Consider the following 20,697-nt stretch of genomic DNA (forward strand, 5'->3'; position numbering starts at 1 on the left):
GGCTGTTTCTGACCAGGAGTTTGAAATAATGAAACAAAGAAACAGATATCCTGGGAAGTGGTAATGAGAAACCTCTCTTCATAACTTTTGAGATTAAGAGGCGATTCCAATCAATATAATTGTCCTTTAAAACAAAAGACGAGCAAAAGATTGCACAGCTAAACCAATCATCTTCAAAATAATTAATCTTCTCCCTCGGCTTACATAAAAACCATTCTCAGAAATGTAAGAGAACAACAAAAATACCAGATTCTGTTGTAAATTAGTGCTTATCAGCTTTGGAACTCCAGCAAGGGGTCAGAACGTAAGGAACTGAAATCCTGCAAAGGGTCAAAATTGAAGGAATGCACTCGAGCAAGGGGCCGAAACATAAAAAACTGAATTCCAGCAAGGAGTCGGAACTTAAGGAATGAACTCAAGAAAGGGATCGGAACATAAGGAACTGAATGCAAGCAAGGAGTCGGAACTTAAGGAAGTGAAAACAAGCAAGGAGTCGGACCTGAGGAATGAAGTCCAACAAGGGGTCGAAACTTAGGGAATGATCTCCAGCAAGGAGTCGGAATTTAAGGAACAGAATCCCAGTAAGGGGTCGGAACTTGAGGAACTGAACTCCAGCAAGGGGACGGAACTTAAGGAATGAGCTCCTCCAAAGGGTCGGAACGTACGGAATGAACTCGAGCAAGGAGTCTGTATTTAAGGAACTGAACTCTAGCAAGGGGTCAGAACTTAAGGAATGAGCTCCACCAAGAGGTCAGAACTTAAGGAATGAGCTCCACCAAGAGGTCAGAACTTAAGGAATGAGCTCCACCAAGGGGTCAGAACTTAAGGAATGAGCTCCACCAAGAGGTCAGAACTTAAGGAATGAACTCCAGTAAGGGGTCAGAACTTAAGGAATGAGCTCCACCAAGGGGTCAGAACTTAAGGAATGAACTCCAATAAGGGGTCGGAACTTAAGGAATTAAATCCAGCAAGGAGTCGGAGCTTAAGGAATGAACTCCAGAAAAGGGTTGAAACTTAAAGAACTGAACTCTAGTAAGTGGTTGGAACTTAAGGAACTGAATTCCAGCATGTGGTCGTAACATAAGGAATGAACTCCAGCAAGGGGATGGCATTAAAGGAAGGGATCACCAGCAAGGGATCAGAACTTAAGGAATGAACTCAAGAAAGGGGTCAGAACATAAGGAGCTGAATGCCAGCAAGGAGGCGGAACTGAAGGAATGAACTCCAGCAAGGAGTCGGAACTTAAGGAATGATCTCCAGCAAGCAGTCGGAACTTAAGGAACTGAACCACGGCAAGGTGTCCCGAATTATGGAAGGAACTCCAGCAAGGGGTCATATGTTAAGGAATGATCTCCAGCAAGGAGTCGGAACTTAAGGAACTGAACCATGGCAAGGTGTCCCGAATTATGGAAGGAACTCCAGCAAGGGGTCGGAACTTAGGGAATGAACTCCAGCAGGGGGTCAGATGTTAAAGAATGATCTCCTGCAAGGGGTCGAGACTTAAGGAACTGAATTCCAGCAAGGAGATGGAATTTATGGAAGTGAACAGCAGCAAGGTGTCAGAACCGAAGAAATGAACTCCAGCAAGGGGTCGGAACTTAAGGAATGTTGTCCAGCAAGGGATGGAATTTAAGGAATAGATCTCCGGAAAGAGGTCAGAATTTAAGGAACTGAACTCCAGCAAGGGATCGGAACATAAGGAATGTACTCCAGCAAGGGGTTGGAACTTAAGGAATGATCTCCAGCAAGTGGTCGGAATTTAAGGAACTGAACTAAAGCAGGGGGTTAGAACTTAAGGAATGAACTCTAGCAAGGGGTCAGACATTAAGGAACTGAATTCCAGCAAGGGGTTGGAAATTAAGGAATGTACTTCAGCAAGGAGTTGGAATTTAAGGAACAGATATGCAGAAAGAGGTCAGAACTTAAGGAACTGAATACCTGCAAGGGGTCGAGACTTAAGGAACTGAGCTCCAGCAAGGAGACGGAATTTATGGAAGTGAACAACAGTAAGGGGGCAGAACCTAAGAAATGAACGCCAGCAAGGGGTCGGAACTTAAGGAATGTTGTCCAGCAAGGGATGGAATTTAAGGAATAGATCTCCAGCAAGGGGTTGGAATTTAAGGAATGAACTCCAGCAAGTGGTCGGAATTTAAGGAATTGAATTCCAGCAAGGGGTCGGAATTTAAGGAATTGAATTCCAGCAAGGGGTCGGAATTTAAGGAATTGAATTCCAGCATAGGGTCGGATGTTAAAGAATGTACTCCAGCAAGGAGTCGGAACTTAGGGAAGGAATTCAAGCAAGGGGTCGGAACTTAAGGAGTGAATTCCAGCAAGTGGTCGGAATTTAAGAAATTGAACTCCAGCAAGAGGACAGAATTTAAGGAACAGAACTCCAGCAATAGGTCGGAATGTAAGGAATGAACTCCATCAAGGAGTCAGAACTTAAGGAATGATCTCCTGCAAGGGATCGGATTTTAAAGAATGATCTGCAGCAAGGGGTTGGAAATTAAGGAATGAGCTCCTGCAAGGGGTCCGTCCTTAAGGAACTGAACTAAAGCAGCGGGTCAGAACTTAAGGAACTGAGCTCCAGCAAGGAGACGGAATTTATGGAAGTGAACAGCAGCAAGGGGTCAGAACCTAAGAACTGAACTCCATCAAGGGGTCGAAACGTAAGGAATGTTGTCCAGAAAGGGATGGAATTTAAGTAATAGATCTCCAGAAAGAGGTCAGAATTTAAGGAACTGAACTCCAGCAAGGGGTTGGAATTTAAGGAACTGAACTCCAGCAAGGGGTCGGAATTTCTGGAATTGAACGCCAGCAAGGGGTCGTAATTTAAGGAACTGAACTCCAACAAGGTGTCGGAATTTAAGGAATTGAACTCCAGCAAGAGGGCAGAATTTAAGGAATGTACTCCAGCAAGGGGTCGGAATTTAAGGAACTGAACACCAGTAATGGGTCGGAATGTAAGGAATGAACTCCAGCAAGTAGTTGGAACTGATGGAAGGAACTCCAGCAAGGAGTCAGAACTTAAGGAATGATCTCCTGCAAGGGATCGGATGTTAAAGAATGATCTGCAGCAAGGGGTCAGAAATTAAGGAATGAGCTCCTGCAAGGGGTCCGTCCTTAAGGAACTGAACTAAAGCAGCGGGTCAGAATTTAAGGAATGAACTCTAGCAAGGGGTCAGACATTAAGGAACTGAATTCCAGCAAGGGGTCGGAAATTAAGGAATGTACTTCAGCAAGGAGTTGGAATTTAAGGAACAGATATGCAGAAAGAGGTCAGAACCATAGGAACTGAATACCTGCAAGGGGTGGGAAATTATCAAATGAACTCCATCAAGGAGTCAGAACTTAAGGAACTGAGCTCCAGCAAGGGGTCGGAATTTATGGAATTGAACTCCAGCAAGGGGTCGGAATTTATGGAATTGATTCCAGCAAGGGGTCGGAATTTAAGGAATTGAACTCCAGCAAGGGGTCGGAATTTATGGAATTGATTCCAGCAAGGGGTCGGAATTTAAGGAATTGAACTCCAGCAAGGGGTCGGAATTTATGGAATTGAACTCCAGCAAGGGGTCGGAATTTATGGAATTGAACTCCAGCAAGGGGTCGGAATTTATGGAATTGAACTCCAGCAAGGGGTCGGAATTTATGGAATTGATTCCAGCAAGGGGTCGGAATTTAAGGAATTGAACGCCAGCAAGGGGTCGGAATTTAAGGAATTGAACCCCAGCAAGGGGTCGGAATTTAAGGAATTGAACTCCAGCAAGGGGTCGGAATTTATGGAATTGATTCCAGCAAGGGGTCGGAATTTAAGGAATTGAACTCCAGCAAGGGGTCGGAATTTAAGGAATTGAACTCCAGCAAGGGGTCGGAATTTATGGAATTGAACGCCAGCAAGGGGTCGGAATTTAAGGAATGGAACTCCAGCAAGGGGTCGGAATTTAAGGAATTGAACTCCAGCAAGGGGTCGGAATTTAAGGAATTGAACTCCAGCAAGGGGTCGGAATTTAAGGAATGGAACTCCAGCAAGGGGTTGGAATTTATGGAATTGAACCCCAGCAAGGGGTCGGAATTTAAGGAATTGAACTCCAGCAAGGGGTCGGAATTTAAGGAATTGAACTCCAGCAAGGGGTCGGAATTTAAGGAATTGAACTCCAGCAAGGGGTCGGAATTTAAGGAATGGCACTCCAGCAAGGGGTCGGCATTTAAGGAATGGAACTCCAGCAAGGGGTCGGAATTTAAGGAATTGAATGCCAGCAAGGGGTCGGAATTTAAGGAATGGCACTCCAGCAAGGGGTCGGCATTTAAGGAATGGAACTCCAGCAAGGGGTCGGAATTTAAGGAATTGAATGCCAGCAAGGGGTCGGAATTTAAGGAATTGAACTCCAGCAAGGGGTCGGAATTTAAGGAATTGAACTCCAGCAAGGGGTCGGAATTTAAGGAACTGAACTCCAGCAAAGGGTTGGAATTTAAGGAATTGAACTCCAGCAAGGAGTCGGAATTTAAGGCACTGAACTCCAGCAAGCGGGCAGAATTTAAGGAAATGAACTCCAACAAGGGGTCGGAATTTAAGGAATTGAACCCCAGCAAGGTGTCGGAACTTCAGGAATGATCTCCAGCAAAGGGTCGGAACGTAAGGAATGAATGCCAACACGGGATCGGTTGTTAAAGAATGTAATCCAGCAAGGGGTCGGAACTTAAGGAATGAACTCCAGCAAGGGATCGGAATTTAAGGAACTGAGCTCCTGCAAGGGATCGGAATTTAAGGAATCAACTCCAGCAAGGGGTCGGAACATAAGGAACTGAAAGCCAGCAAGGGGTTAGAATTTAAGGAAGAGTACTCCAGAAAGAACTTGGAATGTCAGGAACTGAACTCCAGCAAGGGGTCGGAACTTAAGGAATGAACTCCAGCAAGGGGTTGGAATTTAGGAAACAGACCTCCAGAAAGAGGTTGGAACTTAGGGAACTGAACTCCAGCGAGTGGTTGGATGTTAAAGAATGTAATCCAGCAAGGGGCGCAGCCTCACAGTTCCAGCGACCCGGGTTCAATTCTGGGTACTGCCTGCGCGGAGTTTGCAAGTTCTCCCTGTGACCGCGTGGGTTTCCTCCGGGTCCTCCGGTTTCCTCCCACATGCCAAAGACTTGCAGGTTGATAGGTAAATTGGCCATTGTAAAAAAATTGCCCCTTGCGTAGGTAGGTGGTAGGAGAATTGAGGGAAGGTGGGGATGTGAGAGGGAAAAATGGGATTAATGTAGGATTAGTATAAATGCGTGGTTGATGGTAGACGTGGACTCGGTGAGCCAAAGGGCCTGTTTCGGTGCTGTATCTCTCTATGACTCTATGACTCTAAGGGGTCGGAACTTAAGGAAGTGAACACCAGCAATGGGTCAGAGTTTAAGGGACTGAACTCCAGCGTGGGGTCAGAACTTAAGGAACAAAATTCCAGCAAGCGGTCGGAGCTTAGGGAATGAACTCCAGCAAGGGGTGGGATGTTAAAGAATGTACTCCAGCAAGTGGTCGGAATTTACGGAACTGAACTCCAGCAAGGAGTCGGAATTTATGGAATGAATTCCAGGAAGGGGTCGGAATTTAAGGAATTGAACTCCAGCATACGGTCGGATGTTAAAGAATGTACTCCAGCAAGGAGTCGGAACTTAGGGAATGAATTCCAGGAAGGGGTCGGAACCTAAGGAATGAATTCCAGCAAGTGGTCGGAATTTAAGGAATAGAACTTGAGCAAGAGGACAGAATTTAAGGAACTGAACTCCAGCAAGGTGTCGGAACTTCAGGAATGATCTCCAGCAAGGGGTCGGAACTTAAGGAATGAACTCCAGCAAGGGATCGGAATTTAAGGAATCAACTCCAGCAAGGATTTGGAGCTTAAGGAATGAACTCCAGCAAGAGGGCGGAACTCAAGGAACTGAATTCCAGCAAGAGTTGGAAATTAAGGAATGTACTCCAGCGAGGGGTTGGAAATTAAGGAAAAGATATCCAGAAAGAGGTCAGAATTTAAGGAACTGAGCTCCAGCAAGGAGTCGGAATTTATGGAAGTGAACAGCAGCAAGGGGTCGGAACATAAGGAACTGAAAGCCAGCAAGGGGTTAGAATTTAAGGAAGAGTACTCCAGAAAGAGCTCTGAATTTAAGGAACTGAACTGTAGCAATGGGTCGGAACATAAGGAATGAACTCCAGCAAGGGGGTGGAATTTAAGGAAGGAACTCCATCAAGGAGTCAGAACTTAAGGAATGATCTCCTGCAAGGGATCGGATGTTAAAGAATGATCTGCAGCAAGGGGTTGGAAATTAAGGAATGAGCTCCTGCAAGGGGTCCGTCCTTAAGGAACTGAACTAAAGCAGCGGGTCAGAATTTAAGGAATGAACTCTAGCAAGGGGTCAGACATTAAGGAATTGAATTCCAGCAAGGGGTCGGAAATTAAGGAATGTACTTCAGCAAGGAGTTGGAATTTAAGGAACAGATATGCAGAAAGAGGTCAGAACTTAAGGAACTGAATACCTGCAAGGGGTCGGAATTTATGGAATTGAACGCCAGCAAGGGGTCGGAATTTAAGGAATTGAACTCCAGCAAGGAGTCGGAATTTAAGGAACTGAACTGCAGCAAGGGGTCGGAATTTAAGGAATTGAACTCCAGCAAGGAGTCGGAATTTAAGGAACTGAACTGCAGCAAGGGGTCGGAATTTAAGGAATTGAACTCCAGCAAGGGGTCGGAATTTAATGAATTGAACTCCAGCAAGGGGTCGGAATTTAAGGAATTGAACTCCAGCAAGGGGTCGGAATTTAAGGAATTGAACTCCAGCAAGGGGTCGGAATTTAAGGAATTGAACTCCAGCAAGGGGTCGGAGTTTAAGGAACTGAACCCCAGCAAGGGGTCGGAATTTAAGGAATTGAACTCCAGCAAGGGGTCGGAATTTAAGGAATTGAACGCCAGCAAGGGGTTGGAATTTAAGGAATTGAACGCCAGCAAGGGGTCGGAATTTAAGGAATTGAACTCCAGCAAGGGGTCAGAATTTAAGGAATTGATTCCAGCAAGGGGTCGGAATTTAAGGAATTGAACTCCAGCAAGGGGTCGGAATTTAAGGAATTGAACTCCAGCAAGGAGTCGGAATTTAAGGAACTGAACTGCAGCAAGGGGTTGGAATTTAAGGAACTGAACTCCAGCAAGGGGTTGGAATTTAAGGAATTGAACTCCAGCAAGGGGTCGGAATTTAAGGAACTGAACTCCAGCAAGGGGTCGGAATTTAAGGAATTGAACGCCAGCAAGGGGTCGGAATTTAAGGAATTGAAGTCCAGCAAGGTGTCGGAACTTCAGGAATGATCTCCAGCAAAGGGTCGGAACGTAAGGAATGAATGCCAACAAGGGATCGGTTGTTAAAGAATGTAATCCAGCAAGGGGTCGGAACTTAAGGAATGAACTCCAGCAAGGGATCGGAATTTAAGGAAGCAACTCCAGCAAGGATTTGGAACTTAAGGAATTGAACTCCAGCAAGGAGTTGGAAATTAAGGAATGTACTCCAGCGAGGGGTTGGAAATTAAGGAACAGATATCCAGAAAGAGGTCAGAATTTAAGGAACTGAGCTCCAGCAAGGAGTCGGAATTTATGGAAGTGAACAGCAGCAAGGGGTCGGAACATAAGGAACTGAAAGCCAGCAAGGGGTTAGAATTTAAGGAAGAGTACTCCAGAAAGAGCTCTGAATTTAAGGAACTGAACTGTAGCAATGGGTCGGAACATAAGGAATGAACTCCAGCAAGGGGGTGGAATTTAAGGAAGAGTACTCCAGAAAGAACTTGGAATGTCAGGAACTGAACTCCAGCAAGGGGTCGGAACTTAAGGAATGAACTCCAGCAAGAGGGCAGAATTTAAGGAACTGAACTCCAGCGAGTGGTTGGAATTTAGGAAACAGACCTCCAGAAAGAGGTCGGAACTTAGGGAACTGAACTCCAGCGAGTGGTTGGATGTTAAAGAATGTAATCCAGCAAGGGGCGCAGCCTCACAGTTCCAGCGACCCGGGTTCAATTCTGGGTACTGCCTGCGCGGAGTTTGCAAGTTCTCCCTGTGACCGCGTGGGTTTCCTCCGGGTGCTCCGGTTTCCTCCCACATGCCAAAGACTTGCAGGTTGATAGGTAAATTGGCCATTGTAAAAAAATTGCCCCCTGTGTAGGTAGGTGGTAGGAGAATTGAGGGAAGGTGGGGATGTGAGAGGGAAAAATGGGATTAATGTAGGATTAGTATAAATGCGTATCCTAGCGACATTGATCACAAGTCGTGGGAGTCAGTTGCCAGCGTTTGCCAGAGCTGGCGGGCAGCCATAAAGGCGGGGCTAAAGTGTGGCGAGTTGAAGAGACTTAGCGGTTGGCAGGAAAAGACAGAGGTGCAAGGGGAGAGCCAACTGTGTAACAGCCCTGACAAACAAATTTTTCTGCAGCACCTGTGGAAGAGCCTGTCACTCCAGAATTGGCCTTTATAGCCACTCCAGGTGCTGCTCCACACCCTACTGACCACCTCCAAGCGCTTACCCATTGTCTCTCGAGATAAGGAGGCCAAAGAAGAAGAAGAAGTATAAATGCGTGGTTGATGGTAGACGTGGACTCGGTGGGCCGAAGGGCCTGTTTCGGTGCTGTATCTCTCTATGACTCTATGACTCTAAGGGGTCGGAACTTAAGGAAGTGAACACCAGCAATGGGTCAGAGTTTAAGAGACTGAACTCCAGCGTGGGGTCAGAACTTAAGGAACAAAATTCCAGCAAGCAGTCGGAGCTTAGGGAATGAACTCCAGCAAGGGGTGGGATGTTAAAGAATGTACTCCAGCAAGTGGTCGGACTTTAGGGAACTGAACTCCAGCAAGGAGTCGGAATTTATGGAATGAATGCCTGCAAGGAGGCGGGACTTAACAAATTGAACTCCAGCAAGGAATCGGAGCTTAAGGAATGAACTCCAGCAAGGGGTCGGAATTTATGGAATTGAACGCCAGCAAGGGGTCGGAATTTAAGGAATTGAACTCCAGCAAGGGGTCGGAATTTAAGGAACTGAACTCCAGCTAGGAGTCAGAAATTAAGGAATGAACTACAGCAAGGGGTCAGAACTTAAGGAGTATACTCCAGCCAAGGGGTTGGAATTTAAGGAATGAACTCCAGCCAGGGGTCAGAATTTAAGGAATGAACTCCAGCAAGGGGTCAGAATTTAAGGAATGAACTCCAGCAAGGGGTCAGAATTTAAGGAATATACTGCAGCCAAGGGGTTGGAATTTAAGGAATGATCTCCAGCAAGGGGTCAGAATTTAAGGAATGAACTCCAGCAAGGGGTCAGAATTTAAGGAATGAACTCCATCAAAGCGTCGGAATGTAAGGAATATACTCCAGCCAAGGGGTTGGAATTTAAGGAATGATCTCCAGCAAGGGGTCAGAATTTAAGGAATGAACTCCATCAAAGCGTCGGAATGTAAGGAATATACTCCAGCCAAGGGGTTGGACTTTAAGGAATGATCTCCAGCAAGGGGTCGGAACTTAAGGAATGTACTCCAGCAAGGGGTCGGAACTTAAGGAATAAACTCCGGCAAGGGTTTGGAATTTAAGGAACAGATCTCCAGCAAGGGGTCGGAACTTAAGCAAATATTCTGTAACATGGCTGCCAGCGCTTTATTATTTTGCTGGATCAGGTTTAGCCAGAGTGGTGGATCTTGCCACATGTCCTGCTGGTTAGACTTTTTGTGCTTGTTTCGCTTTTTAAGTTTTTTGCCACTAATTTGCTGGAAATTAAAGCCGATAATGATGCAGCAAAGGCAATAGAGCATCAGGGACCTTGGTTAAAAAGGGGACAAAAAGTGTACCTCCTCAACCAATGAGATTAAAGAATTTGGAAATAAACAGAGCTGAGAAGGAGGGTAAATTAGAGTGGGTGAATTTAATGGCTTGGATTTTGCTATGGTAATGACAGCAAAACTGTTAGCATTCATCATCGTCAGTCCACTGAAACTGACTGCAGCTTTGGGTGTCTGTACATGCACAGAATAACATGGAAATCCAGAGGTTGCTGTCAGTGAGGTCACGCTCTTCTATAAGGGCAGTGTAGAGGTTCCCACAGATTACAATCTCCCTTGCAATCATGATTTGATGAGAACTTGCACTTCTGCACTGTTAGTCCCATTGTGAAAACGCTTGTAAAAGTTACACCTTGTTGAATGAGGTTTTTAAAGATATACTAACTACATAATACTGCTGAACAGCATTATTGGCCCTGAATATCTAATTTTATATTTGTGGAATGTCACATTTCTCCATTACAATAAAACAAATTACACATTTAAAAAAAAATTCTTTTGTCACAATTTTTAAATCTTTATTTTAGCTACTATCTTCCTCCAATCATACTCAATTACTTCACTCTCTGAAAATGTAAATTAAACGTGAAGGTCATTAAGTACTTTGAACTTTCTGCTTTGCTGTGTGTGAATATATCAATGTGATTAGCTCTTTACCGCTTCATTTGGCATCAGATTTAACCTACTGCCAGGAAAGAGGAAACCACACCACAGAGATCGCTACCTCATTGTGGGCAGTTTTCTTCAAAGTCAGGTTCGTTGGTGACAGCAAAATCCAGGCCAATGCCAAATTCGGTAGAGAAAGAGAAATAAAGAGAAGGAAAGAAAGACTGTATTAAGGGGGACAGAAAAAGAGACAATGCAAAAGTGAGATTTTCTTTTAATTTTGTTATTTTTAAAATCTCCAAATGACTCAAAACCTGAAGGTATGAAACTTCACACTTGCCATTGTTGACTTTCTGCGAGGTTGATTGGCAGTTATTAACAATTATCTTATTAAAAAAAGTACTCGCAATATTGATGAGGGGAAGGGCTGTAGATGTCATATACATGGACTTCAGTAAGGCGTTTGATAAGGTTCCCCATGGTAGGCTGATGGAGAAAGTGAAGGCGCATGGGGTCCAGGGTGTACTAGCTAGAAGGATAAAGAACTGTCTGGGCAACAGGAGACAGAGAGTAGCAGTGGAAGGGAGTTTCTCAAAATGGAGACGTGTGACCAGTGGTGTTCCACAGGGATCCGTGCTGGGACCACTGTTGTTTGTGATATACATAAATGATTTGGAGGAAAGTATAGGTGGTCTGATTAGCAAATTTGCAGACGACACTAAGATTGGTGGAGTAGCAGATACTGAAGGGGACTATCAGAGAATACAGCAGAATATAGATAGACTGGAGAGTTGGGCAGAAAAATGGCAGATGGAGTTCAATCAGGGCAAATGCGAGGTGATGCATTTTGGAAGGTCCAATTCAAGAGTGAACTATACAGTAAATGGAAAAGTCCTGGGGAAAATTGATGTACAGAGAGATTTGGGTGTTCAGGTCTATTGTTCCCTGAAGGTGGCAACGCAGGTCAATAGAGTGGTCAAGAAGGCATACGGCATGCTTTCCTTCATCGGACGGGGTATTGAGTACAAGAGTTGGCAGGTCATGTTACAGTTGTATAGGACTTTGGTTCGGCCACATTTGGAATACTGCGTGCAGTTCTGGTCGCCACATTACCAAAAGGATGTGGATGCTTTGGAGAGGGTGCAGAGGAGGTTCACCAGGATGTTGCCTGGTATGGAGGGCGCTAGCTATGAAGAGAGGTTGAGTAGATTAGGATTATTTTCATTAGAAAGACGGAGGTTGAGGGGGGACCTGATTGAGGTGTACAAAATCATGAGAGGTATAGACAGGGTGGATAGCAAGAAGCTTTTTCCCAGAGTGGGGGATTCGATTACAAGGGGACACGAGTTCAAAGTGAAAGGGGAAAAGTTTAGGGGGGATATGCGTGGAAAGTTCTTTACGCAGAGGGTGGTGGGTGCATGGAACGCATTACCGGCGGAGGTGGTAGACGCGGGCACGATAGCGTCTTTTAAGATGTATCTAGACAGATACATGAATGGGCAGGAAGTAAAGAGATACAGACCCTTAGAAAATAGGCGACAGGTTTAGATTTAGGATCTGGATCGGCGTAGGCTTGGAGGGCCGAAGGGCCTGTTCCTGTGCTGTAATTTTCTTTGTTCTTTGTTCTTTGTTCTTTATTAATTACTCGACTTAACTTTCTGTGGTGAGTTTAATGAACAATTACTGTGCAAACACAGCAGACTGGATTTTACCAGCTCGCTGCCATGACGGCTCATTTACAAGGATGGGACGGACCACCCCGCCCTGATGATAGTGGAGGGGGCGGGCGATCCATCCCTAGCAACGGTGTCCGGCGCCACTGCGCAGGTGCTGACGCCTCTTTTAAAGGGCTTAGAGCCCTAAATGACAATTTAAATTTTTAAAGAAACAGTGAACTTAAAAGTATTAAAAATAACAAAAAAAATCTTTCCAGCCCCTCTCCCACCACCTCCCCCCCCCCAATAGCCTTACATGTCATTCCTCCCCTCTCTCCCCCAAAAAATTACTTTCCCTTCACTCCAAAGTTCAGAAACTTTTACCTTTACCCCTTCCCATCAGCCCCTCGACCAATCAGGTAAGTTTGACCCCGCCAACCCTCACCCCACACTGAAATACCTACCTCCTCTCTCCTCCCCACTGCTGTCACACATTGGATTTCCAGTTGGAGATCCGACAGAATGGGAGTGCCAGCTACTGACCATAATATCAGAATGGGGTGGCCGGTGGGACGAGGTAAGTAATTATTCCTTCATTTTAATGTTTTAACATATTTAAATGGATCTCACATTGCCAAGCAGCGGCGGGGGCGGTAGGGGGAGATGCGAGGCCACCACGAGGCCTCACTGCCGCCCTTAATATGGGGCTGGGCCTTCCCAGCGTCGAGGCCTGTGGCGGGCCTCTCCAGGAGGCATTTTCCAGGCCCCCCCCCCCCCCCCGCCACAACCCCGACGTCGGGTGGTCAGTAAAATGCGCCCCAGCATCTCCAGGGAGGTGAAGTGCGAAATGCCATTTTGGAGAGGCAAACAGTGAAATGGCACAAATCCTCCAGCAACTTGCTGTGCTTCACAATTCACGGGATATTTTTGCCTCGCCACAAGTTACCGGCTAACTTGCCCGTTAATAATGGCATGTGGTATTCATATTTTTCCAACAAATTCTGGACCATTTTGAAATATCCTAGTGCAACCACAGTCCTATTGAAAATCAGCTACATTTTTAATTCATTTAAAGAACTGTCTTATTGTTCCATTTTTTAATGAAAAGTTATTGTAACTATTCAAAAAATCATGGCCTTGAAATTATACTGTAGACTATTAATGTATCATAGCTTTGCTTGTTCATTGGAAATTTCTCTTCCATAATTTATGTGGAGGTGTTAAAACCCATTTAAAATAAATAATAGTGAAGAATTTCAGACTTAAGTGTTCATACACAAATGTTCCACTGCACAATTTCAAGGCTCATATATTTTTAACCTCTGCTTTGCATTTCAATTCATGTTTTATTTATAAAGTAATTTCCCTTATTAAGTATTACCCCCATAGTTGCTTACACTTCTGCTACCAGTGGGAAGGTAGCTAGCTTATCTGCTCCCAAACTCCTGCTCAGGGCCTTCGACCAGCCATTATATGAGACAAAGTCCTGCACAGACAGGATATTATTTTCCTCCCCACGGCAGGAGATTGACAGAGGTCGGAGATCTTTTCAGCAGCTCATGGCTGAGTGTGGCACACATTAGGAACAGAATAAAATGGGAGACAACTTTTATCCTCACAACATTTCAGAAAACTTCATTCACATGGTCAGTGGGGTAGGGGGGAACTTAGTTGGAGTTCCTGTCTTCTTCCTCCTGCTAGAAAGCACACATGCATGTGGATGCTGGGTGAGGGTAGGATTTTGTTTGGCCCAAATAAGTAGTCAATATTCAAAGTATTACTCAGATTTACAGCACAGAACTATGCCAGTGTTTATGCTCCATGCGAGCCTACTGCCACCCTACGTCGTCTAACCTTATGGGCTGAATCTGACTTTCCCACAGCTGGGAGCAGCGGCAGGCGAACGAAATGGCGGCCCGCACGTATGATCTAGCGTGCGGCGGTTCATTTAAATCTGCAGGGTAGGCCATCCCCCCAATCACGTGGCGGGGATGGTCTCAGCGATGCCATGAATGGCTTCAACTGCCTCTGCGCAAGCCCTGATGTCATTTTTAAATGGCTGCCAGACCTGCACTGTTGAACCCTGTATCCCCCTCACTACAGTGTAAATAAATTTATGACTCGTAACCCCTATAGAATAAAAATAAATGGCCTTCCTGCTCCCCCACCCCCCCCCAAAACACTTACATCGAAGATTTGACTATGACATTTGACCTCTCCCCCCCACCCCCCCAACAACTGCACAAAGAGCAGAGGTCACCCCTTCTCCCCCCCCCCCACCCCACATTAGAAACGCAGAGTTGACCCCGTTCCCCCCACCACTTCACTAAAAATCCTAAGCTCCCCATTTCCCCACCTTGGTGGTGCCAGCTTTTTCTGGATGGGAAAATGAAGGCACGAGTGCCACCTGCTGTACGGAAGATCCTGGACAGCCGGTAAAGTCGCGGGGAATTGCAGGTAAATGTATTCATGAGGTTTATTTAAATATTTAAAGTCAGGTCCCGTCGCTGAGTGGTGGAGGGGCCGCCACGGAGCCTCGCCGCCGCCGGGAACATCGGGCCCGGCAATCCCGGCATCGGGCTCCATGGCAGGCTGCTTCCGCTGCAATCTTCCGGCACCACCACCCCACCCCCCACCATGGAGGCCGATGTTGGGAGCTCAACAAAATTCAGCCCTGTATGTTGATCTAGTATCCCGTAAATGTATTTATAATTCATTTTTTGGACTTACACTGGGAAAAGGTACCTACTGTGCTGTCATTGAGCAGGTATTGATCATCCACAGCAAAGGGAGGAAGAAAAGGAAGAAAATTCAGGAAAAAAAAGCTGGTGTTGGAAATCTCTTAAAATTATTAATGTTCAGTTTTCCATCTTGAAGCCAGAAATGTTTTATTTGTTCTAGGGATGTGGGCACCACTGGCAGCGTTAGCATTTATTGCTCATCCCTAATTGCCCTTGAGAAGGTGATAGTGAGCTGCTTTCATGAACTGCTGTAGTCCATGTGGTGAAGGTTCACTCTCAGTGCTTTTAGGGAGGGAGTTCCAGGATTTTAACCCAGTGACAGTGAAGGATGGTGGTGGTGTTCCCATGCACCTGCTGCCCTGTTCGTCTAGGTGGTAGAAGTCGCAGGTTTGGAAGGTGCTGTCAAAGCAGCCTTAACAAGTTGCTGCAGTGTATCTTGTAGATGATGGTGGTGGAGGGAGTGAATGTTGAAGGTGGTGGATCGGGTGCCATCAATTTGGCTACTTTATCTTGGATAATGTTGATGTTCTTGAGTGTTGTTGGAGCTGCACTCATCCAGGCAAGTAGAAAGTATTCTATCACACTTCTGACTTGTGCCTTCTCGATGGTGGACAGTCTGTGAAAAGTTAGGAGGTGAGTTACTCGCCAAAGAATGCCCAGCTTCTGATCTGTTCTTGCCACCATTCTATTTATTCAGCTGGTCCGGTTAAGTTTCTGGCTAATAGTGACTACCCAGGATGTTGATGGTGGGCGATTCAATGATGGCAATGCTACTGAATGTCAAGGGGAGGTGGTCAGATTCTCTCTTGATGAAAATGATCATTGCCTGGCACTTGGGTAGTGTGAATGCTACTTGCCATTTCTCATCTCAAATCTGAATGTTGTCCAGGTCTTGCCGCATGCTGTCATGGGCTGCTTCAATATCTCAGGAATTGCGAATGGAACTGAACACTGTGCAACCAACAGCAAACATTCCTATTTCTGAACTTGCAATGGAAGCAGCTGAAGATGGTTGGGCCTAAGACACTACCTTGAGGAACTCCTGCCTTGATGTCCTGGAGCTCAGTTGATTGACCTCCAACAACCACCACCATCTACCTTTGTGCTAGGCATGACTCCAACCAGCAGAGAGTTTTACTCCTGATTCCCATTGACTTCAATTTCGCTAGTGATCCTTGATGCTATACTCAGTCAAATGCTGCCTTGATGTCAAGGGCATTCACTCTCACCTCACCTCTGGAGTTTAGCTCTTTTGCCCATGTTTGGACCAAAGCTGTAATGAGGTCAGGAGCTGAGTGGCCCTGACGGAACCCAAACTAAGCATCGGTGAACAGATTATTGCTGTGTAGGTGCCACTTGATAGCATTGTAAATGACACCTTCCATCACTTTTCTGATGATGGAAAGTCGACTGATGGGGCAGTAATTGGCCAGATTGGATTTGTCTTGCTTTTTGTGGACATGATACATCTCGGCAATTTTCCACATTGCTGCATAGATGGCAGTGTTATGGAACAGCTTGGCTCGGGGCGTGGCTAGTTCTGGAGCACAAGTCTTCAGTAGAAAAGCTGGGATGTTGTTGAGATCCATCACCTTTGCTATATCCAGTGCATTCAGCTGTTTCTTGATATCACGTGGAGTGAATCGAATTGACTGAATATTGGCATCTGTAATGCTAGGGACCTCAGGAGGAGGCTGAGATGCATCATCCACTCAGCACTTCTGACTAAAGATGGTTTTAAATGCTTCAGCCTTGTCTTTTGAAAAAATGCAAAATGTTCCGAGATTATTTTATGAGTCATTCAATTACATTCTAACTCTTTTCTTACTTAACACTTAACTTGTTTGATGGACAAAAGGAAACAAAGTGCAAGCATTAAGAACTGAAAGGAAAGGGTGACTTAAACGCAAAGTCAAATCATGTAATTGCTGCAGAATCATTTTCAATTAGCAATGAAAGAGAAATGTAAATGGCTGAGATAAGCTGGTGTTAAGCTATGATTGGCCAACAGAGGGTGCTCAAATGTTCAGTTACAAAGGAATTCAAAGTGACAATTAGCAGGTGCAAACTTGCAGGCAATGTCAGTGAGCCCACAAAACTGTAATTCTGTCAGTTTTCTTCATTAAAAATTTACATTTTTTTACTGTTATTTAATAATGGCTTTAAGATCCATCCTAATTATTGTCATGTAATGGAGGTTCATTCATTCGTGTTCAACCCTCATCTGCTATCAGTAATGTTGACCCAACGCTGTCCAAAATAAATGTGGAGTGCAAAAGTGATGCTTTCTCTCTTTCTCTTCTCCCTTTTCCATTTATCATGGCAGCAGAAGAAGAAGAGAAATTCAGCAATTCTTGACACTTACCTTTGCATTGAATATGTTCCTTTTCTCCTCTGTTCCCAAGCAGGGAACCCAGCTACTTGTCCGCTTGACCACCCCACCACATTTAAGTAATAATGGGTGCTGTGCCAAGGATAGCAGTCACTATCCCTGCCTTGCTGCTGTGCCGCCAACCCCAGGTACCAGTGGAGGAGGGTGGCAGCAATCTTGCTTTCAGCACCACCAGTTTTTCTTTCTCCTGTACGGTAGCAAACTCCTCCTTTGTGGTAGAAATCCCACTAGGAACCCTCACTGCATGTCAAGTTAGGCCCAACCCAGGGTAATAGCTTTACGTAGATTTGCATAGAATTTACAGCACGGAGCAGGTAATTCAGCCCAATTGGTCCATGTTGGTGTTTACGCTCCGCACAAGCCTCCTCCCACCTGCCTTCATCTAACCCTATCAGCATAACCCTCTATTCCTTTCTCCCTCGTGTGTTTATATAGCTTCTCCTTAAGTGTATCCGTGCTGTTCACCTCAATTACTCCACATTCTGACCACTCTCTGTGGAAAGAAGCTTCTTTGGAATTGCCTATTGGATTTATTAGTGACTATCTTTAATTTATGGTCCAAGGTTTCAGTCCTCACCACAAGTGGAGATATCTTCTCTCCGGCTACCCATTCAAACCCCTTAAAGACCTCTATTAGGTTGTCCCCTCAGCCTTCTATTTTTAGGTCAGGTTCATGGCAGGATCAGGGCAGCAGGCTGGAGGTTCTGTTCCAACCCATCTCTGGTGGCGAAAAGGCGTCAGAGGAAAGTCCGGCCACTGTGCCTCATTGCTTTTGTTTATACCATGATATTTTGCTGTGCTATACTGTGAAACTTTGACTCGAGAAGTTTTCCACTCCCCATCAGTGATATCTCACAACTTGATGAATATAAATATTAATCAAAATAAAATTTAGTTAAAAAGTTAAAGGAAGAATGTCTGCTTCAAAGTTCACAAGATTCGTAACCAGGAAACATAATCTGTGTTGTGATAATGTGACATATTTTATAATAGCTAATTTTTTTTAAGTCTGCAAAGCAACCTAAACTAAATGGGTAGAAGTCATTGCTGGGGATTGCATTGATCTTTATATTGATTACACTTCTCTGAAACACCTTGGGATAGTTTTCATTGTTGCTCAGTTGAGAGCATTCTCGAGTCAGAAAGCTATGGGTTCAAGGCCCACTCCAGAGACTTGAGTACAGTATCTAGCTTGACAGTCCAGTGCAGTACTGGGGGAGTGCAGTCGGAAGTGCTGTCTTTCAGACGAGACATGAAACTGGGATCCTGTCTTGGTTAACATTAATTATCCCATGGTATAATCTTAAAAAAGAGCAGGGGAGTTCTCCCCAGTGACCTGGCCAATATTTATCCCTCAGCCAACATCACAAAAACAGAATAGTTGGTTATTATCGTATTTGTGCAAATTGGATGCCACATTTCCTCCAACAATGACTACAAAGTACAGCATTGGGACATCTTGAGGTTGTGAAAGGCAGTATATAAATACTAGCTCTTTCCTTCTTGTTGTAGTAATACTAGTATGCAGATCAATAGATCCTAGGTTTGATATCAGGTCTGTGCTGAATTACTTGATGCCAGCTGCACAGCAATTGCAGCATTAGAATTAGGATGGCAGAGGGAGGGGAATGAGCTAGGGTTTCCAACTCTGATTAGTATCCAAAGAATGTTGCTGGAAAATATATATGTGTGTATACACATTAGTATGTGGGTGATGTGATTCAGTTTGGTCAAACAGCCTGCCAGCACACACCATCTCATTTTCCACACTAAGAATGACCACTTGAGCAAAATGTTGGAGGGCTACCACCATCCATGGAATCTACCTCAGCACAATTCAATGTTTTCAGAAACAGAGGGGAGAAAACTTGACGGAGAAAGAAGTTTGCATTGTATTTGGCATCATGCTGACTGCAGCATGAACTTTCTGTAGCCATCAATACACTCGCATGTAGATGGAGCTTTCAGAGCAGATCATTCTTGTGGGACCTAAATGCAGATTGCGAATCTAGTGAGATTGTTTCATTCATTGCAGCTTGATTTTTTCTATTCAGTCCCTGCTCTTCCTTTTCACCTTAGCTTGGAACTAGTTTTGAGGATTCGTATTCATGAGATAAGAATGATGGAGGAGGGGGCAGTGATGCAGGTAAATGTGACCAGCCTCTCTGATGTGATGACAGACCTAACATTATCTCCCCTTACAGATCACCTAGCTGCTCCAAATTCTACAATTATCAAACAGGAGTTTTCAGGATTTCGTTTTTAGAATAAGTTTGTGCTTTTTTCAGAAGCCCAATCACAATGGAATAGAGAGTTGTATATCCTAAGTTTGTAGCTAAAATTAAGACAGAGCATAGTGTTATGATCGTGGCAGGAAGTGTGCACTGTCTTTTCTCGTTCCACTTCTCCACAGGACACAACATATATTTTGAATATTTACCCAGTTACTGATTCGGTCAATCATTTAGTCTACTCTTTATCCCAGAATAAAATACACCAACCAGGTTTCTTTAATAAACAACAAATTATCAGTTTATTATAAAAAACAAGACTTATCCCGTAATGAAGCAAAGCGTTAACACACAGATTAAATATGAAAGTTCCCTTTTTAAATACACAACACACTGAAAAAAATAAAGAAATTCTCTCTGCAGAGGCCTTTTACAAAAAAAGAGAAAAAAAAACTTGGGCCAAATATTTGCTAATTCTTGAAAAAGAGAAGATATTGAAGGATGTCAGTTGTCCCTTTTGGTCTGGCATCTGGGTAACTGGGTAATGGAGATGGGTAACTGGGATCTTTTCTGGAGCAATTCGTTTTGGAGATGTCGAGAATTAGTCTGGTAGGCTTTCCAGGAGAAATGTGACATCAGGAGTTTCAGTTATCATAGTCTGGATTTTCAGAGTTTTTTCAAAGAGGTAGAGAAAGAGGTGCTGATGCACTGGCTTTCTTAGGGTCTCTCAGAGAGGTGCAAGAAAGATGAGCTGGGGGTTTCGTATTCAGCAGGCTACAACAAACAACTGCTTTTCAACACTGTCCACACCCCAACTGAACCAAAACAATATCTCAAAACCGAAATCACCTCCTGACCCTCATAAATCTTGACATGTCACTTCTCCGTAAACATTTCCCCCAAGGCACTGAGGTTTCTGTTGTTTATCGAACTTAAGGTATGTGCTATCTAGTAAAGGTTGTTTTCAAACAAGACGTCTAGTTTCTTTTCAGTGAACTTTCAACAAAAAAAGTGTCCAGCATCTATGAAATCTTCAGGCCGGAATTTTACCATTAGGAATCGGGTCCCATCAGAGGCGTCCAGAAAGTAAAATGGAGCGCGATGATGTCGGGCCGGGTCCCCGGCGTCATCATGCGCAGACACAATTTAACCAGTGTAGGAAGTCAGGCGAGATCGAGTCTGCGCTCGCCGCCGGACTACAATTAATTGAAAGCTGATTAAGGTACTTGAAAAAGCAATT

Source organism: Heterodontus francisci, chromosome 3, assembly GCF_036365525.1.
Source record: "Heterodontus francisci isolate sHetFra1 chromosome 3, sHetFra1.hap1, whole genome shotgun sequence".
NCBI lineage: Eukaryota > Metazoa > Chordata > Chondrichthyes > Heterodontiformes > Heterodontidae > Heterodontus > Heterodontus francisci.